At 37.6% G+C, this 23737-nt stretch overlaps 1 long non-coding RNA gene across 1 annotated transcript in view; it reads right to left on the reverse strand.

The window, feature by feature from the left end:
- Nucleotides 1-23737, reverse strand: part of LOC116276380 — a 120565-nt gene that overhangs the window by 19993 nt on the left and 76835 nt on the right. The window contains exons 3-4 of the long non-coding RNA XR_004185876.1: nucleotides 10260-10333; nucleotides 6493-6525 (exon numbers count right to left, since the gene is read on the reverse strand). This is a non-coding gene — a long non-coding RNA (uncharacterized LOC116276380). The remainder of the gene's footprint in view (nucleotides 1-6492; nucleotides 6526-10259; nucleotides 10334-23737) is intronic.

The raw sequence follows: 23737 nt of genomic DNA on the forward strand, positions 1-23737 counted from the left end.
TGCTTGTGAGCATGGGTTTCAGCGAGTGGCAACCACAGCTCCTAAGTACATGGCCCACACTGAGTTTCATCTGTGTCTAGACTCGAGTAGATTTTAGCAAGGGGGCAATTTGAGTCATCAATTAGCAAATCCATCCCATTCAAATCGCAGTGCCCATTGCTTCCACATACGTCCAGGGATCTCAGTGGGCAGTCAACTGTGTGTCTATGCTAGGGCTGTGGCACCTGATGCAGTCACACCTCAAAATGATTTCTCCCTGACAGTTTACTGTGGCACTTTCCCAGAGTAATCTGAGACATGCTAAGGAAGGCACTGACCTCCTTTTGGAATCCCATAAAGGGCTAATTCACTTTTTTTTTCTCTCTCTCTCAGACCAATTTCTGAGCAGAAAGTATTCAGTGTAAACAGAGGTCTAGAAACAAAGCCCAACCCTAATTCTTTATGCTTAAAAATCACTCACTCACTAATTTTTGCTGCTTCTTACCTTCAAAATATCTAGTCAAATTTTCAAGTTTTAGAGACAAACTCCAACTTTATGTCATTAAAAAAAATTAGTATAGCCTAGTTTTTGTATCTTAATTAGGTTACCAGATCTCTATTCTTTGCTACATAAATCCCACTTCATATATTTAACAGTACTTTAAGCATAGTAACAATACCTTATATTTGTGCAACGTCTGATTTTTTTAAAAGTATCTTTATATACATTGCCTCAAATAATCCTTACTCCTTACCTCTCAAAACCAAAACATTAAGCATTAATTTAATTAATGAGACAATCCCTTTCACTTTGCAGACATGTATACAGACATGTAGAGAGGTACATGACATGTTACATAGCTGTAAATGGCAGAGCCAGGTGCAGATTTTAGTCACACATACTCTTCCCACTAATTTAAACATTGTACGTTTCAACATTTTCATCTTTGATGTATTCTTAAATATGAATTGGGTGCAGAGATAGACCTATTTGTTGTAGCAGCATCTTTCTTCTGTTAAAAGATAAATTCTAGCAATGTTATTTATTTTGTTAGTGTCTTAAATCTGCAAACTTCTTGAGACATTTATGTGGAAATTCTGAGTACATGTTTAGATTTTCTTTTTATTTTCTATTGAAATTTCCTTAGTTTGCTATAAAGATCTCAGTACTTTTGATAAAATGTATTGGTTGATTCAAGCCATAAAAACGAAGATAGAGTCATATAAGATAAGTTTCTTTCTGTTTTTGTTTTTGAGACAAAGTCTCAATCTGTCACCCAGGCTGGAGTACAGTGGCGTGAGCCAAGATCATGCCAACAACCTCCAACTCCCCAGCTCAAGCATTCCTCCCGCTTCAATCTCCGGAGAAACTGAGACTACAAGTGCATGCCACCATGCCCGGCTAATTTTTTTTTTTTCTGTATTTTTTTGTAAAGATGGGCTTTCGCCATGTTGCCCAGGCTGCTTTCGAACTCCTGAACTCAAACAATCCACCCGTTTTGACCTCCCAAAGTGTTGGAATTACAGGTGTAAGCTACCGCCTCTTGTCATGCTATGCTACTTGTACCAAGAGGTATTGGGACTACCAATCTTTGTTTAGAAATGTATGCTGGCTATTTAGTATCTAATGGCTATCACTCAGTTTCTATTTATTACATTTCTAAACTGAGTTTCCTTTCTTTGTTGCAATGGTTGACAGGTCAAAGGCTCAAATTCTTCCTCTTTACCATTCTAAGGTATTTTCTTTAAGCATTTAAGCTGTTCCTATATTTGACCAGCTACTAACTTTGTACTTGTATTTACCTTTTTAATATTTGATAAGATACATTTTAATAGAGTTAACTCAAGTTACCATAGGTTGCAATATTCTTATCTATTCTGTTTAATTCATTTTTTATTGATAAAGGTAAGATTTTTAACAGCTTAGTATGAGCTACAAGAGCATGACTTTTAAGTCAACTTAACGGTTTAAGAAAAGTATGAAAAAAGAGGTTTAGATATAAAGGTTAGTTTTGTTTTAAGCCAGAATTTTTCACCAATTTAATAGTAATGCAGTCTCTTCCCAGTGGAAAGGGAGATTAGGAATCTAGTAGAAAAAAAATGTAAATATACCATTTGGATTTTATAATGTTAATGTCATATTTAAAGGATCGCTATTCCAAAATGTTATGTACCCTTATTCAAATATAGGAATAAATCTTCATAAAAATAAAATAGTAACAACAGTATTCAGAAATTGGCAATGACTTTTGATAGCTTTACCTATGATCCTTCCAGTCGATGAATAACTTGACTCAGGTTTTTTATAATCTCTGCTGTCAATTTATCATAGTAACTTTTTTTACTTTTTCCTAAAGTTGTAATAATTATTCTTTTTGAAGTTTCATTTATATTTACATGTACATTTATGCATTACATTTAAAATTCAGAATTAGAATATTCTTGACATAAGTTATTTTATACATGGAGAAACTCTTTAAAAATAATTCTCAAGCCTTAGTATTTCATATTTTAATAGGGTTTTATATGGCCTGCAATTGCATGCTCATCTTTCAATTATTTGCTTATGAACTATGAACTTAATTTTTAACTCTCTACATCCAAGGGCTTGTTTATGTAGGAATGGCTATTTCAACTCAATACCACCTCTTTATTTTGAAACAAACATTAACCAATGCACAGTAAATTAGGAAATAAATATGATAGTAAAGCAATCATATGATGAAAGTCACATGGGATTCTCCAAACCATTTTTATTCCTCCTTTAGCTTAGAAGCCTAGAAGAAGGTTGATGATTCTTCTTAGAATGAAACTATCCTCTGATGGTTACATTTCTAGGATTCAATTTCTGCTCTTGTGAAAATAATGCATTCTTGAGTATGATGAACTATATAAACTGACAGTGTCTTATCTACTTGTATTTATTAGTTTTTAACATGCAAGAGCTTTGCTGTGGTTTATTGTTATATGATCGGTTCTGTCATCTATATATCACCAAATACCTTTCCATTCAGAGACAACATGGAGAACAGTGGTGGGGAAGCCATATTTTATGATACTTTTATTCTTCTACAGTCTATATTAGTAATAGACTGCTTCTGCACTCAAATTAACAAAAAGTCTTGCTCAAGCAAATTTTTAATTATCACTAAACTTATTAGTTTGTACTTTTCCTGAGGAAGACAGACCACTGTTTTGACTTACAGACCATAATGTCCTAGGTCTTGCAAACTAAATGAGGATTCTAATTTTATCATAAAATATTGACTCAAACTGACTGGGAGATATTATATATCACTTATAGAAACCTATGAATTAGCTATTTCAATTTAACAAAAATATTTCTTATCAATCAATGATAGAAAAATCAATATAACTGTGGCAATATTTTTTAGATCCCAGTTCTCTTATTTTCTCATTGAGCAGAGATCCTCAGAGGCTATTTTTCTAAGACAGAGACATGTGAGTGTGGAGGCCTACAACACCACAGGGATGATGCAGTGCTCAGGAGAGCACAATACACAGAGGAAAGACAGTATGTGTTGCTTTAGGTCATAATTTGAGTAAAGAGGTTCAATCATCGCTGTCTTTGGCCAGGAGAGCATATGCGTTTCTACTCACTCCATAAGGAAAGATCAAAGTCAAGGACAAGGACATTTTATTTAACTCCAGCTTTGGGAATAGTGCTTTCATTCTGATGAGCAAGTCAATCAGTTAGGTTCAGAGTGCATGCAGGGTATCTTGTGCTCCCTTTCTTTAGATTTTCTCTTTTATATGTAGCTGGAGTGGTGACAAGGTGCAGTGCTCTTCATACTTGTTTGCAAAAGGAGTGAACCAAAAGCTTTTCTTCCCAGGATGTGTGTATGGTGCTTCTGTGCACATGCTCGCGTGTGTGCACGTACACACACACACACACACACACACACACAAACATATCAAATGTAAGGTGCAGGGAGTAGAGATTTGGGGAGCAAGTGAGAAAAGGAAAAGAGAGCTCTGCTCTTCCTTTGTTTTAGGTTCCTTAAATAGAACTCTAGTCTATGCACAAAAAGCCCTTTTCAAGGTCCAGCATGGTTGTAAATCTCCCCTCTCCTTGCTGTGCTCTCTTTTCACATCTCCTGGGACCCGGAGAAGCTTACATGTCCTGAGGCTGACAAAACATCAGTTTCACCTCTCTGGAATCTTGTGTTCCACACTTCCTGTGATTCACTTTATTCTACAATGATGTAGTCAAGTTTACAGTGCTATATACATCACAGTGGAAACTCCTTGGTTAACAGCTCTCTTCCCTATGACACTGTAAATGCCATAAATGAGGAGCCATGTCTGTTTTGTCCTATGAGGGACCTTCCTGCACACAACACAGTGACTTACAGGTAGCACATACCCAATGCAATATTCACTGAATTAATAAGAGGTTAAATAAAAGATGCAGGATTTAAACTCCACACTTCTCATTCTTTCACTTCCAACAGTCTGCCTATAGCATATAAACCCTTTGGATCCCTCTGAAATGTCACTTCTTCACATGGACTTTACCTGACCTCCTTATCTACAGTAGCTGTCTCTCCCACCTTCCACTGCCACTCATCATTCTGTACCTCAGCATCCTGTCTTCTTTCCTTCATGACACTTATCAACTTGTTTTCTCATCCACCCTTCCTCCCTTCCTTCCTTCCTCCCTCTCTCTCCTCCTTCCTCCCTCCCTCCCTCCCTTCCTTCTTTCCTTCCTTGTCTCTTTCTCCTTCCTTCCTTCCCTCCTTCCTTCCTTCCTTCCTTCCTTCCTTCCTTCCTTCCTTCCTTCCTTCCTTCCTTCCTTCCTCCCTCCCTCCCTCCCTCCCTCTCTACATTCCTCCCTCCCTCCCTCTCTCTTCCTTCCTTCTTTCCTTCCTTCCTTGTCTCTTTCTCTTTCCTTTTGAGATTTATCTCATCCACTCCTGCTGTGGAAGCACCATCAGCATGAGGGCAGTGGCTTATTCCCTCCTGTTCATGATAGTGCACCCATCATCTAACTCAGTGCAGAAGCACAATTAGAATAATACTCCTAGTGCTTACTTTTAGGTTAAAATATTGAGATGAGAATGCAACATTTCTGGAAGCAAAAGATACATCTGATTTTGGAAAATCCATGGTTCTTAGCCCCAGTGGAAAACAAATACATCACTCCTGCCCATAGATTAGGGCAGTTGTGAGAACGATCTCAACAATATCTCACTCTCTTTCCCTTTTCTTGGTCAGCCTGAAATCTACTAGCTAAAGGTAGCCATCTATCTGCCTTCAGAAAGAATGCAGTTATGTGAGCCCATATGCTATTAAAGCACAAATAACTTTCTCCTACATGATTCACAAGCTTGGGAATCTTATGTAAAAATAATGTAAATCACCCTAGCGTTAATGAAAGAGTAAATTATTAGGTATTATAGGTATCAGTATGCCTAAGTGGGTTCATTTTATTTTCTGGAACACCAAACATTATTTCTTTCCCTCCAACTAAGAATTTATATGTCTCAGATTAGAAATTACTGTTTTAGGAGCTCTCAGAGGATGAGCATTTGTTTACCAAATACACAACCACTCTCTTGCACATCCAACTAACATTGAATTGGGTGTTCTCTGTTTTTCTCCTTTTTGACATGACTTGATACATTAGAATGTGACAAAAGAATTTCTATTTGGCAGAATTTCCTGCTCCATATTTAATTATCCTGTCCATACTAATGCCACGTTTGAATAAACCACCAGTAGCCCAACCCCCTGGAGAAGATTTTAACATAATGTATGAAGATTCTGTCAAGTCCACCTTTGAAGTTGTCTCCTCTGATTATTAGAAACTTACCACTGGTTTCAAGTATAATCACTATGGGAGATAGAATGTATTACACAGCAATTTCAGTTCATGGTCAGTAGTCATGGCAACACAGGAGGATAAATCTTAAAATGAGAAATAATCTCCAAGGGCAAGAGTTTGCATCTTGCTTCCAGATGTTTGCAGTTTTATTTTTGGAAATAAATAAGCTATTTGGGTTTTTAAAAGTCTTAAAAATCTATTTTGAAGGTACAATGTTTAAATGTTTTTCAAAGTGAAAAACTGCACCATGTTTTCTAAATAGCACCATATGCTAAATTTTCTTTATAGCTTTTTGGATGCTTTAAAAATTTTCTCATTTAAGAATTACACCAATTTTTTTCTAATTCATTCACAGTCAATAAATATTTATTGAGCACTTGATTTGTGCCAGACACCTTGCTAGACACTGAGAATTCAGAGATGATTTTCTTTTGCTGACTTTGAATATGAACAAGGGATGGTTCTATGTATGCAGATACAGGAAACATTTATATTTGCTATATTTGTGACACAAATCCTCAAGAATCAGAAGTATTTAGTCGAAGAAAAAAATAAAGAGACAGAATTATTCTTTATCTGTAATATGTATAGAATAGGAAATACTGTGTATAATTATATATTTAGTTTACAAGCAAATTTAAGTAACAAGTATAATTATTTATTACCTGGTACTATTCTCATCCACTGGTACCTTTGTCCTGGAGGGAAAAAAATCCTGTGTCATGCTTACAGAATAACATCAAGCATTGTGAAGACATTGAGTCAGTAAAATGTGGGTACTTTTAGAAATACAGTGAAACTTTGGTGATTCTGCCCTTCTGCTCCTCTCCTTGTACCCTCTCTCGGGTATCCCAAGAATACCCAAGATGTTCCTGAACAAAACAAATCTATAACATTGTTAAACAACTCAAACAACTCGTTCTACATGCTCTCCAATGTTTTCTAATTTCCTGCTGGGTATGTCCATTTGAAATGTTACCAGCACCCCAAGCCAGATTCACTTGAATGTAAAAATAACGGTCTCTCCTTCCTCCTCTGTTTCCTGAGAACGGCCATATTATTTGCTCACAGTATATTCAACTTCTTTCTCACTCATATTTGCAGTCACTCACCACTCCACACACTTTTCCCATTCATCTTTTCTCCTACATGAACTTGACAACCACAGTCCTATTAGACTTTTATGATCATTTTATTCCTACATTACAAACTTTCAAATGAATCCTCTTGCCTCCATGCTTATTTTTCTTTCCTCCATCTGCACACTACTGTCAGATCAATCTTTCTTAGCAGAATCTCTTAAATAAGCCAATTGGAAGATGGGTGTGTGGAACTTGTAGAACCACAGCCCATTTCTCTGACTAGGAATATGTCTGTATAATGATGATTTTGTTTAAGGGCAGGGGTTGACTGAAAAAAAAGAGAGATAATGCTTGAGGCATGAGTGGATACCTGAAGTGGAATGACAGTAGAAGGAGAGAAATCTAGGGTGAACAGGAGAGATGGAGAGTGCTCATTTCTTAGACAGTATGAACCACCAGGTATGCCCCTTGTACAAGAAAGAGGGAAGCAAGAACCTGCTGGAATCTGTGGAATTTAGGCTCTTGAGTTGCTTTTCTCCAGTACTTTGTGAGCAGCAAACCTATACAAAAGGCTAGAGGAAAAGAATATGAACAAGTTTGTTGCTAAGCATATGCAGTTTACTCCCTGGGACCTCCACAATTAACTCGCCTTGGGGGGTGGTTCTTGAGTTCCTGAAGAAGTGATGGTAGAGACCATATACTAAAAAATCAGCTGTTAATGTACACATTTTGATCAAAGGCTGGTGATACTTGGGAGAATATGCTTACGAATAATCTTTAAGGCCACTTTTCAATTTAACAAAATAAAATTGATTAATTATCTATAGTAAAAAGTTCAAAAATTTTTATATTTCTGTTTTTAAAGTCTTTCTCAAACCCATTCCAATTTACTATTCCATACTTATTCCTATTTTCCCACAGAGTTCTGTTGGCTCATTTCAAGGTTAAGTTATTAAATGTGTCTTCAGTGTGCCAGGGACCAGAAATACAAAGGTAGATCAGAATTCCTGTTTTCAGGGAATACTCAGTGCAGTAGGGGGAAACAACTATCTAATCAGTAATTACATTGCAACGTGATACATACAACAAAATGTGAATGTGCAAAAGACATAGATGGACCAGAAGTGAGAATGGCTTGTGGAAGCCTTCACAGAGGAGGGGACTTCTGGCCTAGCATTTACACACCTGTTTGTTTTTCCTCATGCTTCCTTCTGCCCATGACCTCCTGCCTCCTGATTAACTATGCAAAGCCCTCCCAAAGTTCAGTACCAACTTTAATTGCACCTCTCCCATACATCGTTTCTGTCCCCAGCTGAGGTGAGCATTTCCTTAGTTAGTGTCTGAAGGATATATTCAGCAATCAATAATCTGCTTGTGGAACTTCACGGTCTTGAAATGTGATTTAAATATTTTATTTGTTTATATTACTTCACCAAGAAGCTTCTAAATTACTTTAGAGCTGGAATCAGTTCATAATGCCTTCTTTGTAGTAACTGCAGTGCCTTAAGAAATATATACATTATATTATATTATATTATATAATTATATTATATATAAATATATATACACACACACACATATATAAAATCTAGTGAAGTGTTGGTTTCTTGATATTAGTGGAGGTTAACTTTTTAGGACCTAGTTCTATTCATGACTTACAGTTTTCATCAACTATTTTATAAATTAATTTGACATTCAAATTACTCTTTTCCTCTCACACCACATTATTTATTCCTTTCTTTGAATTAGAGCCTATCTTTCATAGTGGATTTTTATATGCTTTTTTCTCTCAGTGGACTCTGAACATCTCATGGTCGATATACAAGTTTTATTTACATTTTATTTCCTATCATATCTTTTCAAGTGTTTTCTATGCTAGTCAGGTGAACAACATTTGTTTAATTAAGTGATATATATTCTGAATAAAAATTTTATATCCAAGAACCCTATTATTGAATGCAGAGTTAAAATTCCATAATCATGTAACAAACTTGATGAAGATTGTAAGTTTTTATAATCAATAACATATTTTTCATTCATTCCTGTTTGTCTCTGCCACGCCTCTAGCTGATGTGTGCTTCAGATTTGAAAATTAATTTGAGAAGCCAAATTGTTTCATGCTTTTCAAAGTTATAAGTATAGTTACATATGTTTATATTTATATGTATACACAAATGTAAAGCAATGATGCCTGTATTACAATGATGGTCAGTTAATATTGTTTGTGAGAATTGTAAATTATCTCACTATCCTTTATTTCTACTTTGCACTAGATACACCTATGAGTTTGTGACACGTGTCTTGTAAGTACCTCTCATCTCATCTGAGGGGTTTCAAGGGAAAAGTAAGCCACAGACACCAAATGTTCCCATCCTCAAGTTAGAAAGTTAGCAAGAATGGGACATTAGACATATACTTAAAGGGAAATGGTTACAGAAAAGAGGAAAAATATAATATTAAAAAAGGATGTGAGATTGAAGACAAATTTTACCTACTGTATATTTGTGTATGATGCACTTAGCTGAATGCAATGTTCATGTAGAATATATTTCAGTAGGAACTTCACTTTCATTACAGCTAGCTCATACTTACATACGCCTAACAGTTTGTGAAGCACTTTCAAGTACATCAGCTCTTTTGACATTTACAACAGTTTCTAAATGAGAAAGGAAAGCCGTTTGTATATCTGTGCCTTGTCCAATGTCAGGCAGTTATTGCCAGAGTCAAGAACTTCTGATAGTTTTCAAGTCAACAAAGACTATCAATTTCCCAAAGAATGATGAAAAATCAACTTTCTCACTATTATACATCCTGAATTAGTTTTCTAATTAACATGGAAAGTTTATGAAATCACTTTATAAAAGCAATCTCCCAATTTTTAGTGGGATCTGTGCAAAAGGACTTCCCTTTGCTTGGGTCCTTGGTGCTTTTCTTTCTTCTGTTTTAACATGCACTGATTATATTAGACCCCCAAATCTCTTCCTTTTGGGAGCGATTAAAAGACTAACAGTATTTTTAATCCAAATATGCAAAGTACTAACCTTTAAAGGTCCACTCCATAAAATGCTTGTTTTTCTGTATGACCTTTTACGCTTCCACACTAAGTCACCTTATAGAGCAAGACATTCAACTTGTTAATGTTGCAAATCTCTGCTCTTCCAAAAGAATGCTAGTATTTAAGGGAACACCACCGAAAAACCCTTTCCATGCTGGCCATTCAGAGTGGTCTGAGCAGCTTGGGCATTTTTACATCATGCAGACATACTCTCTGAGTGCCATGAACACTTTACAGGCTTGCCATTAAATTTCATTCAACATATAACATTTATTTTTGCTTTAATTGAGCTTACCTATTGTTTCAGTAGCATTCTATCAAGTGAAGTGTTGACTCCACTGCATATTGCAAGCAGTAGAATTAGGCTCACTATGAGTAAAGAGACATAGCAAAATGTCAAGTGAAGGCCAAAATAAGCTCTAGGGTATAATGAAACACATAAGGAAGAACAGCTCAGGAAGGGAATAATTAGATTCAATATAACACAGTGCTGAAGGGCCAACCCAGGAATTGTCATTATTGTGCAGCTTTTATATTCACTGGAAGACACGGCAACTCTTAATAATGATTTCATCACCATTATTGCTGACTTGTTCAGTGTTGTTATGAGTGCTATATTCCTTATTATGAGCCATTGAAATGCTAATATTTAAATGTGTAGTGTATGGCTACAATGTCCAATATTTGGATGACGGGTACGCTAGAAGCTTAAACCCCACTATTACTTATGTAATACCCATTTAATAAACAAGCACATATACCCCTTGAATCTAAAATAAATAAATACATAAATAGATCGGTAGTGTATACAAAAAAGTTTAAAGATTTGTTTAAGGAGAGTGCTAACATGGCTAGAGGAATGGGGCACTGGAATCTTTATAATTTTAGAATAGCAATAACATATGGTATTTCATTTATAAGGCTAAAACTACAGAACTGGAATACGGATAAGCTTTGAAATTTCTCTCCAATGACAATACTGTTTCAATCCATTTATTAATTGCCATCAATTCATCAATGATGGCACTAATGCTATGGTTTTTGTGGCATGGCTTTCTGAATACAAGTTGTGCCAAAAACTGTGAATTATACCCCAATGTTTGTTTTCTCGTATTTCTTTCCTATAGTAGACCTCCTTGAGTTTTAGCTGGGAAATGGATGCCCAAGCTAGACATCACATTTTCCAACCTTGCTTGCAGCTTAGAGTGGATATATGGAAAAGTTAAGCCAATAGGATGTAAGTGGTGATATGTGCAACTTCTGCTTACTCTGACTTCCTCACTTCCCACTGGCGAGGGAATTGCAATGACTGAAGAAAACCCAAAAGCCACATGGTAAGGTTCAAAGATCCTCTGTACTGGCCTTGAACCACTCACTTCTGAACTATCTATGAAAGAAAAATAAACTTATATTTAAAGTCAACAAATAGCTGTTGTGGCAGGTTTGTTTGTAGCCTAAATAATGCAGAAATGCAAAGCCTCTGTTGATGAGACTGAATTTCATTAGTCTAGAGAAATTTAAAATCTATGACATTGTCTTCACTGACATTATGTACTAACCAACAAACTCCCAACAGAATAGATTCCGAAGGCTAAAAGAAACTCAATGAAATGCCGTAATTCACAAACTAGAATTTGTTTGAGGAGAAGTAACTTTTCTGAGAGTGCTAATCTTCTACTAAAATAATTGATCCTTTGTTTTGAATAGGTCTGTAAAGCAAAAGTGAAACTTTTTTAGGGTTAAAAAAAATCCAAGTAAGTCATTATGACATGTGCCATTCTTTGCTAAGTTTGGGTTTTTAAGAAACTATTGACTCATAATAAAGCTTAGATTAAGCTACTCCCAACTACTCCCAACTGAATACTGAAATCTGGATTGTGGCCTGCCTTTCTAAACAACCAGACTCACTGTAGATCAGCTTAATAGGAATGCATGAAGTAACATGTTTTTCATTCAATTATTCTTCTCCTTACAATTCGAATTCTTATATTAAAGTATCCAGTGATGTACTCACCAAAAGCAAACTAGTTGAGCACAATACTTAAAATACAAGTACTTTTTAAAAGGCAAAATCCTACATACTGTTATACATGAACCTTAAGAATTATGGGGCATTGTCCATGTCTTCTTTTCTCTTTGTAGTGTTAGTAAGAAGGATTTCTAATTTCCCTCCTTTGATAACAGAAGTGTCAATGACCCCTGGCTCTCAGAGTTGATCTTCCTTTTGGAGTTTATAAACCTTATGGTTTTCCGGGAGATAAAATAGGTTTTGAGTGTGACTCACAGTTCCACCACTTATTTACCATCTGTCTTTCTGGAGGTTAATTTACTAAGCCTTGCTTTTTTCCCATATTTCACTTCTCTTTTCAATTGATACATAGTATTTGTAAGTATTTGGGGGGTACATGTGATATTTTGACACATGCATACAATGTGTAATAATCAAATTAGAGTAATTGGGACATCCATCACCTCAAACGCTTATCATTTCTTTGTTTTAGGGAAATTCCAAATCTTCTCTTATGGCTTTTTTGAAATATAAAACAAATTATTGTTAACTACAGTCCCCCGACAATTTTTCTGTGCTCATTACCAAGCTCTCTTCATCCCATCCTGTCCCATACCCTTTCTAGCCCCCAGCAACCATTCCATTCTCCGTCTGTTTGAGACCAACTCTTTCTAGCTCCCACATGTGAGAGAGTACATGTGATATTTGTCTTTCTGTGCCTGGCTTGTTTCACTTTTGTTCTCCAGACATCCATTTTGCTGCAAATGACAGGATTTCATTCTTGTGTATGGCTGAATAATACCCTTTTGTGTATATATACCACATTTTCTTTATTCATTCATGCATTGTTGGACATTTAGGTTGATTCCATATCTTTGCTATTGTGATTATGCTGTGATAAAAATGGGAGTACAAATATCCCCTCAAGCATATCTCATACTGCTTTTCTTTCTTTTGCATATATGTCCAGCAGTGGGATTGCTGATCATATGGAAGTCCTATTTTTAGTTTTTTGAGGAAACTCCATTCCGTTTTTCATAGTGGCTTCACTAGTTTACATTCCCCCAATAGTATAGGTGAGTTCCCCTTTCTCTGCATCCTTCTCTGCATCCTTGCCAGCAATTATTACCTTTTTGTCTTTTTTATGATAGCCATTGTAACTGGAGTGAGATTACATCTTATTGTGGTTTTGATTTGCATTTCCCTCCTGGTTAGTGATGCTGAGTATTTTTTCATACACCTGTTGGCCATTTGTATGTCTTTTGGTCTCGTCAATAAATGGTGCTGGAAAAACTGAGTATCCACATGCAGCAGAATGAACCTAGACCTCCATCTCTCACCATATACAAAAATCAAATCAAATTGATTTAAAGATGTAAATATAAGACCTTAAACTACGAAACTACTAAAAGAAAATATGCTGGAAACACTTCGGGACATTGGTGTGAACAAAGTTTTTTTGAGGTAAGACCACAAAAATGCAGCCAAGAAACAGATCTTATGTCAGACGGTGATAAAAGTTATAGAGAGGAATAGAGAAAGGTAAAGGAAACAGTACTAATGGGCATGGGTAGGGTATTGCTGTTTTTTAAGACAGTCATGGAAAAGCTCTTTGAAACATTGACAGTGGAGGAGAGACCCAAAAGCTTGACTGAGCATCTTTCAGTGAAAGAGCATTTCTGGTGGGGAAGTAGCAAGTATAAAAATTTTGAAGCAAGAATATTCTTGACATATTCAAAGAAAAGCAAAGTGGTCACGATGGCAGAAGTGGGCCAGGCAAGAGAGAGGGTGGTAGAAAATGGGATAGGACAGGGAGACTAAAGATCCTCCAGGACCTTTAATGCTATTGTTAGGAAAGTTTCTTACTCTGAATGAGACAAGAAGCCAGTAAAAGCATTTGTGCAAAGAGACCATCTGATTTAATGTTTAGAAGGAACTCTCTGTAGTGGATAGAACAGTGGAGCAAGACTAGAGACCTCACGTCTGCTCAACCCCTACCACTTGTTTGGTTTACTGCTATATCTCCAGCATTTAGAACAATATCTGCAGCATTGTAAGCACATAATAAACATTTGTTGAATGAAGGTGTTGATTAAATGAAAGCATATAAATTACTTATTTAAGACATGGAATAATCAAAGGGCTCAATAAATGGTAGCCAGTAATTTTTTATCTCTATCAAAATAACAGCCACTCACTTCCCTGGATTCTTCCTTGCTTAACTCTTAGAATAATTTCACAAAGATTTAAAATTATTTTCTACAGCTCAATTTTTTCCTATAAGTAAACTAGTAATAAAAAATGCATAACATAAATACAATTACACTGCAATATATCTTTACGATTATTTTTTCCAAACAGAAAAGAATATTTTTAAATTTCAAGGTAACATCCTGCCCACAAGCTCAAGAAAGAATATATACATATAATATTTTAATTTTCTGATTCAAGACTAAGTGTTCTAACTTCCCTACACTAGTAATACAAATATCATGCAAAATCCTTGTCACTTAAAGCTACTGTTAAATATTAGAGCATAAGTAGTCATATGTAGAGAATGAAACTGGACAAGCAATTATCATACACAAAAATTAACTTGAGATGGATTAAAGACTTAAATGAAAGGCCTCCAACTATAAAAATTCTAAAAGAAACCTAGGAAATACCCTTCTAGACATCAGCCTTGGCAAAGAATTTATTACTAAGTCCTCAAAAGTAATCGCAATAAAAACAAAAATTGACAAGTGGGACCTAATTAAACTAAAGATCTTCTGCACAACAAAAGAAACTATCAACAGAAGAAACAGACAACCTACAGAATGGGAGAAAATATTCGCAAACTATGTATTCAAGAATTGTCTAATAGAATCTATAATGAACTTAAATCAATGAGAAAAAAACAAATAATCCCATTAAAAAGTAGTCAAAGAGGCCAGGTACAATGGTTCACACCTGTAATCTCCGCACTTTGGGAAGCTAAGAGAGGTGGATCACTTCAACCCAGGAGTTCAAGACCAGCCTGTGCAACATGGCAAAACCTCGTCTCTACAAAAAAATTTAAAAATTAGCCAGACATGGTTGTGTGCACCTGTAGACTCAGCTACTCAGGAGGCTCAAGTGGGAGAATCATCTGAGCCCAGGGTGACTAAGGCTGTAGTGAGCCATGATTGTGCCACTACACTCCAGGCTGGGTGACAGAGTGGTGAGACCCTGTCTCAAAAAAAAAAAAAAAGAAAAAGAAAAAGAAAAGGACATGAACATACACATCTCAAAAGAAGACATACAAGTGGCCAACAAACATGAAAAAATACTCACCATGACTAACTATCAGATAAATGCTAAGCAAAACCACAATAAGATACCATCTCATCAACTTGTCATCTACATTAGGTATTTCTCCTAATGCTATCCATCCCCCAGCCCCCTAGCCCCCAAAAGGCCCTAGTGTGTGATCTTCCCCTCCCTGTGTCCATGTGATCTTATTGCTCAACTCCCACTTGTGAGTGAGAACATGCAGTGTTTGGTTTAATGTTCCTGTGTTAGTTTGCTGAGACAAGAACTCATGTTTAATGTTCCTGTGTTAGTTTGCTGCAAAAGACATTAACTCATCCTTTTATATGGCTGCATATACAACATTCCGTGCCACATTTTCTTAATCCAGTCTATCATGGATGGATATTTGAGTTGGTTCCAAGTCTTTATTATTGTGAACAGTGCTGCAATCAACATACGTGTGCATGTGTCTTTATAGTAGAATGATTTATAATCCTTTGGGTATATACCCAGTAATGGGATTGCTGGGTCAAAGGGTATTTCTGGTTCTAGATCCTTGAGGAATTGCCACATTGTCTTCCACATTGGTTGAACTAATTTACGCTCCCCACAACAGTGTAAGAGTGTTCCTATTTCTCCACATATTCTCCAGCATCGGTTGTTTCCTGACTTTTTAACGATCCCCATTCTAACTGGCATGAGATGATATCTCATCGTGTTTTTGGTTTGCATTTCTCTAATGGCCAGTGATGATGAGTTTTTTTTCACGTTTGTTGGCCACATAAATGTTTTCTTTTCAAAAGTGTCTGTTCATATCCTTTGTCTACTTTTTATGGGTTCTTAGTTTTATTCTTGTAAATTTGTTTAAGTTCCTTGTAGATTCTGGAGATTAGCCATTTGTCAGATGGATAGATTGCAAAAATTTTCTACCATTCTGTAGGTTGACTGTTCACTCTGATGATAGCTTCTTTTGCTGTGCAGAAGCTCTTTAGTTTAATTAGATCCCATTTGTCTATTTTGGCTTTTGTTGCCATTGCTTTTGGTGTTTTAGTCATGAAGTCTTTGCCCTTGCCTATGTCCTGAATGATATTGCCTAGGTTTTCTTCTAGGGTTTTTATGGTTTTAGGTCTTACGTTTAAGTGTGTAATCCATCTTGAGTTAATTTTTGTATAAGATGTAAGGAAGGGGTCCAGTTCCAGTTTTCTGCAGCTGGCTAGCCAGTTTTCCCAACACCACTTATTAAATAGGGAATCCTTTCCCCATTGCTTATTTTTGTCAAGTTTGTCAAAGATCAGATGGTGCTAGATGTGTGGCATTATTTCTGAGTCCTCTGTTCTGTTCCATTGGTCTATATATCTGTTTTGGTACCAGAACCATGCTGTTTTGGTTACTGTAGCCTTGTAGTATAGTTTGAAGTCAGGCAGCATGACACCTCCAACTTTGTTCTTTTTATTTAGGATTGTCTTGGCTATACGGTTTTTTTTTTTTTTTTTTTTTTAGCTCCATATGAAATTTAAAGCTGTCTTTTCTAATTCTGTGAAAAAAGTCAATAATAGCTTGATAGGATAGCATTGAATCTATAAATTTCTTTGGGCAGTATGGCCATTTTCATGATACTGATTCTTCCTTTCCATGAGCATGGAATGCTTTTCCACTTGTTTGTGTCTTCTCTGATTTCCATGAACAGTGGTTTGTAGTTCTCTTTGAAGAGGTCCTTCACATCCCTTGTAAGTTGAATTCCTAGGTATTTTATTCTTTTTGTAGCAATTGTGAATGGGAATTCACTCATGATTTGGCTCTCTGTCTATTATTGGTGTATAAGAATGCTTGTGATTTTTGCACATTGATTTTGTATCCTGAGACTTTGCTGAATTTGCTTATCAGCTTAAGGAGATTTTGGGCTGAGACGATGGGGCTTTCTAAAAATACAATCATGTCATCTGCAAAGAGAGACAATTTGACTTCCTCTCTTCCTATTTGAATACCCTTTATTTCCTTCTCTTGCCTGATTGCCCTGCCAAAACTTCCAATACTATGTTGAAAAGGAGTGGTGAGAGAGGGCATGCTTGTCTTGTGCCAGTTTTCAAAGGGAATGCTTCCAGCTTGTACCCATTCAGTATGATATTGGCTGTGGGTTTGTCATAAATAGTTCTTGTTATTTTGAGATATGGTCCATCAATACCTAGTTTATTGAGAGTTTTTAGCATGAAGGGGTATTGAATTTTATCAAAGGCCTTTTCAGCATCTATTGAGATAATCATGTGGTTTTTGTCATTAGTTCTGTTTATGTGTGATTTGCATATGTTGAACCAGCCTTGCATCCCAGGGATGAAGCTGACTTGATCCTGGTGGATAAGCTGGGTTTTTTGTTGTTGTTGTTTTTGTTTTCTTCATTCAGAGATGGAGATTCTCTCTGTCATCCAGCCTGGAGTGAAGTGGTGCGATCTCGGCTCACTACAACCTCTGCCTCCCAGGTTGAAGCAATTCTCCTGCCTCAGCCTCCTGAGTAGCTGGGACTACAGGCGCATGCTGCTACACTTGGCTCATTTCTTTTCCATTTTAGTAGAGATGGGGTTTCACCACGTTGCCCAGGCTGGTCAGGAACTCCTGAGCTCAGGCAATCCGCCTGTCTTGGCCTCCCAAAATGCTAGGATTGCAGATGTAAGCCACCGTGCCTGGCCGGATAAACTTTTTGATGTGTTGCTGGATTCAGTTTGCCAGTATTTTATTGAAAATTTTTGCATCAATGTTCATCAGGGATATTGGCCTGAAATTTTCTTTTTTTGTTGCGTCTCTGCCAGGTTTTGGTATTAGGATGATGCCATAAAATGAGTTAGGGAGAAGCCCCTCTTTTTCCATTGTTTGGAATAATTTCAGAAGGAATGGTACCAGCTTCTCTTTGTACCTCTGGTAGAATTCGGCTGTGAATCCATCTGATCCTGGGCTTTTTTGGTTGGTAGACTATTACTTACTGCCTCAATTTCAGGACTTGTTATTGGTCTATTCAGGGATTCATCTTCTTCCTGATTTAGCCTTGGGAGGGTGTAGGTGTCTAGGAATTTTTCCATTTATTCTAGATTTTCTAGTTTATTTGCATAGAGGTGTTTATAGTAGTCTTTGATAATAGTTTGTATTTCTGTGGGATCAGTGGTGATATCCCCATTATCATTTTTTAATTGTGTCTATTTGATTCTTCTCTCTTTTCTTCCTTGTTAGTCTGGCTAGCCAGCTATCTATTTTGTTAATCTTTTAAAAAACCAGCTCCTGAGTTTACTGATTTTTTTGAAGAGTTTTTCATGTCTCTATCTCCTTCAGTTCTGCTCTGATCTTAGTTATTTCTTGCCTTCTGTTAGCTTTTGAATTTGTTTGTTCTTGCTTCTCTAGTTATTTTAATTGTGATGTTAGGATGTCAATTTTAAATCTTTCCCACTTTCTCCTGTGGGCATTTAGAGCTATACATTTTCCCCTAAACACTATTTTAGCTGTGTCCCAGAGATTCTGATATGTTGTGTCTTTGTCCTCATTGGTTTCAAAAAACTTATTTATTTCTGCGTTAATTTCATTATTTACCCAGTAGTCATTCAGGAGCAGATTGTTCAGTTTCCATGTAGTTGTGCAGTTTTGAGTGAGTTTCTTAATCCTGAGTTCTTATTTGATTGTACTGTCTGAGAGACTGTTTGTCACTGGTTTGACAGACTATTTGTATATCTATGTAACAAACCTGCACATTCTGCACATGTATCCCAGAGCTTAAAGTAAAAAAAAAAAAAAACACCATCTCACACCAGTCAGAATCGTTAGTATTAAATAGTCAAAAAATAACATATGCTGTTGAGGCTGCAGCATAAGTTCTACATTATTTAGTGAAAATGTAAATTAGTTCAGTCACTGTGGAAAGCAGTTTGGAGATTTCTCAAAAATTAAAAATATAGCTACCACTTAGCCCAGCAATGTCAATTGGGTTGATACGCAAAAGACAATAAATCATTGTACCAAAACCACATATGCACTCGTACGTTCATTACAGCACTATTCACAAGAGCAAAGACATGGAATCAACCTAAGGGCCCATCAACAATGGACTGGATAAAGAAAATATGGTACATATAAACCATGGAATACTATGCACCCAGGAGAAAGAATAAAGTAATGTCCTTTGCAGCAGCATAGATGCAGCTGGGGGGCATTATCCTAAGTGAATGACACAGAAATAGAAAACCAAATACTGCATATTTTCACTTATAAGTGGAATTTAAACATCGAGTACACATGGAGACAAAGATGGGAAATGGACAATGGGGACTACAGGGGAGAGAGAGAAGGATGGGGAAAAAGGACTAAAAAAGTGTCTATTGGGTATTATGCTGACTACTTGGATGACGCATTCAATTATACCCCAAACAGCACCACACAGTATACCCTGGTAGCAAACCAGCATATGTACCCCCTGAATCTAAAGTAAAAAATTGAAATTTTAAAAAATAAAGCAAAATATTTTCAGAAATATCTAAATTACCTTATTTATATATCCATGAAATAAATACCAATTACAATTTTTAAGTGGGTTATATACTCTAATTTGAATTTGGAGAAAGGTACTCAGACTTAAGGGGATGGGGAAAGATTACAGGGGGAAGGAAAAGAGGAGATATTCAATGACCCAATTCATTGAATAAACAACTCTAATTGAGTGATTTTTAACTGGAGAAGTTTTGCCCCCGCAGGGTATGTTTGGCAATGTCTAGAGGCGTTTGGTAGTCATAGGTCACTCTGTCTCTCTCCGTGAATGTGTGTGTCTGTGTGTGTGTGTGTGTGTGAGAGAGAGAGAGAGAGACAGAGACTGACATCTAATAAGTAGAGGCCAAGAGATGTGATATGTGATTAAACATCCTATTATGCACAGGACAACCCTCACAATGAAGTATTATCCTACCCAAAATGTCAATAATGCTTAGATTGAGAAACCCTGATAATCCAAACCTTTCCAGGCCCATAAGCAGACTTGACATTCAATTTTGCACTATTACAGCACAGAAGCCAACATCTGTTCTGATTAGCTTGAGACCTACCAGTTGTTAAATATTTTGAGTATCAATCACTTAATGGCAAAACTGAGACTGAGACCTATACCTTAAGATTCCAATAATCATTTTTCTTACTATGATGCTACTTCATGTAATGTGTGTGGAGGTCGGTAGTGTTTATTCTGTATTTGTTTTGTAGGAAAGTAATAGCTTGTCGTTTGCTTCATATGAGGAAGGTAAAGATTTTGAGAAAGAAACTCATTTTTTTAGGAATGAATTTTTCTCTGAAATTCTGCTCTATTGCTGTGTGCTGCACACTAGAGGAATGAAAGCAAATGAGTAGTCACTTCTCTGAGCTCCAGCAAAATCAGAAGGAGGTCTGTTCCTTGAGAGTTCTAGCTACTCCGCTTAAACAGCTTTTTGTGCTCTTATCATGCTGAGTATATTTCAGCACTGCAATGTGTATTCTTGTCTTGATTTTGACAAGCTATGGAAATGGGATTTTATGTCTTTGTATGCTTTCATTTGCCGGCTAACTCTTTCTTTCTTTCTTTCTTTCTTTTTTTTTTTTTGAGACGGAGTCTCACTCTGTTGCCAGGCTGGAGTTCAGTGGTGCGATCTCGGCTCACTGCAAGCTCTGCTTCCCAGGTTCACGTCATTCTCCTGCCTCAGCTTCCCAAGTAGCTGGGACTACAGGCACCCACCACCAAGCCCGGCTAATTTTTTTTTTTTTTTTTTTTTTTTGTATTTTTAGTAGAGACAAGATTTCACCATGTTAACCAGGATGGTAGCTGGGTAACTCTTAATAATACAATTATATTTTACACCTATTAAGAAGTGAATAAGAACCCGCTTGTGAATTAGACCCTTAAATCTGTCAATAACACTTTGGTTCCATCAGCAACAATTCGCTGGGTTTGAGTGAGGGTATCACTCTTTCCAATTCTTAAAAAGCAAATCCTTCTCTAAATTAAAACTGAAAATAAAATTTCAGTATCCAGCTCTGTTTTGCCTCTTCAAATTACCTTGAAATTTGTTGTATATCCTTGTCCCAAACAATCTCACCAGTAATAGTAAAATATTAAAAGATTTCAAAGAAAGAGTGGCAGAGAGAGATTGAGATGTAGGTTATCAGGGGGAAAATATGGTAGAGTATCTGGTTCTGGCTGCATTCCCTAAATTAATTCATTAGGTTAAATGAGTAATTTAGTGAATAATAAGATTTATTAAACACAAGGATTTTTTTTTTTCTGGTGAGGTTTCAACCAACAGTTTCTGAACTGAAGACTAAATCCAGCTCTCACTAAAATTTGAACTACCAAGCACCCTTACTAATTGCATTTATTTTTTATTTTTAACTGCCAATGCCACTGCCTAGTTGAGCCTTCTATTACTCTTCAATTACACTTTTTTTTTTTTTTTTGACGGAGTCTTGTTCTGTCGCTCAGGCTGGAGTGCAGTGGCACGATCTTGGCTCACTGCAATCCCCACCTCTTGGGTTCAAGCAGTTCTCCCTGCCTCAGCTCCCTGAGTAGCTGGGATTGCAGGGGTCCACCACCATGCCTGGATAATTTTTGTATTTTTTAGTAGAGACGGGGTTTCACTATGTTGGTCAGGCTGGTCTTGAACTCCTGACCTCAGGTGATCCACCTGCCTTGGCCTGCCAAAGTGCTGGCATTACAGGTGTAAGCCACTGTGCCAGGTTACAATAGCTTCTTAACATTCCATTTCCGGCCGGGCGCGGTGGCTCAAGCCTGTAATCCCAGCACTTTGGGAGGCCGAGACGGGCGGATCACGAGGTCAGGAGATCGAGACCATCCTGGCTAACACGGTGAAACCCCGTCTCTACTAAAATACAAAAAAAATTAGCCGGGCGAGGTGGCGGGCGCCTGTAGTCCCAGCTACTCGGGAGGCGGAGGCAGGAGAATGGCGTGAACCCGGGAGGCGGGGCTTGCAGTGAGCTGAGATCCGGCCACTGCACTCCAGCCTGGGCAACAGAGCCAGACTCCGTCTCAAAAAAAAAACAAAAAAAACATTCCATTTCCCCAGCCTGGAATTCAAGTCTTCCAGGTTTAAACTCCAGTCTAACCTCCAAAATTATGTGTTACATTGGTAACACCAACCTCGTGGAAGACATAGTATTGGTGTTAACTGTTGTCCTTCTCCCCATATATAATACCTAAGAGGCCCTACCATCAGTGGACACACATTTTTCCAGACTTTCATCTCTTCATAGTCCATGTAGCAGCAGCAATGTTTCAGAGTCAATTAAAAATACTCCTTTGGGAGGCCGAGGCGGGCAGATCACCTGAGGTCTGGAGTTGGAGACCAGCCTGACCAACGTAGAGAAACCCTGTCTCTATTAAAAATACAAAATTAGCCAGGCATTGTGGCACATGCCTGTAGTCTCAGCTACTTGGGAGGCTGAGGCAGGAGAACTGCTTGAACCTGGGAGGTGGAGGTTGCAGTGAGCTGAGATCAGGCCATTGTACTCCAGCCTGGGCAATAAGAACAAAACTGCATCTCAAAAAAAACACAAAAAACAAAAAAAAAAACCCCGGGATATCTGAGGGAAAATGGAGAGAGGAGGCGGGACTAACTTGTAGTTCCCACTTGGATGGACACAGCAGCATGTAGAGACCCACATCATGAACTTTTGCTCCATGAACTACTGCAGGAACATGCCAGCAAAGCTGAGGGAATCTACAGACCCTTTGAAGGAGGTGCATTGCAGCTGCAGGCTCCATGGGACAGCTGAAGAACTGTGAGTTGGCTTGCTTTTTCAGGTGGGAGGCTTGCAATCTGGGGCAAGTTCTCAGCCATGCTCATCAGCTGCCTGGAAATAAACCTGGCGCTCTTGGGAAGCACTGTGGGAATAAGACTGGACTTTCAGGCTGTGGGCTGCATGGGAGATGGGTGAAGCCTGTGGCTGTGGCTTTCCCCAACTTCCCTGGAGACCTACATATGTAATGCAGCAGGCAAAATCCTCCTCAGAACATAACTCCACTGGCCTGGGAACCACAACTCCAAACCCCCACCCAAGGAGAATCTGAGCTCAGGCCCGCCCTCAACCCTGCCCCAACCTGATGGTCTTTATCTACCTGTTCTGGTAGCCAAAGACAAAGAACATAATCTCTTGGGAGCTCTAGGGCCCCACCCACTGCCTGACCCTCTCTATACTGCCACAGTTGATGCACTTTTGAAAGGGCCACCTCCTGCATGGAGGCCAACCAATACAAAACCAGTGCACTTAACAAAAACAACCAAAGACCTCTAGAGTCCACTTTACTCCCCTGGTACCTTCACCACAGCAGGTGCTAGTGTCCACAGCTGAGAGACCTGAAGATGGACCACATAACGGGACTCTTTCCAGATACTCCCTGGTACTAGCAGAGCCCGGTAGCTCCGCTGGGTGCCTAGATCCAGAAGAGAGGCAACAATCACTTCCTGAGAGTTGGCTCTCAGGAA

Source organism: Papio anubis, chromosome 8 (assembly GCF_008728515.1).
Source record: "Papio anubis isolate 15944 chromosome 8, Panubis1.0, whole genome shotgun sequence".
In the NCBI taxonomy this organism is placed as follows: domain Eukaryota; kingdom Metazoa; phylum Chordata; class Mammalia; order Primates; family Cercopithecidae; genus Papio; species Papio anubis.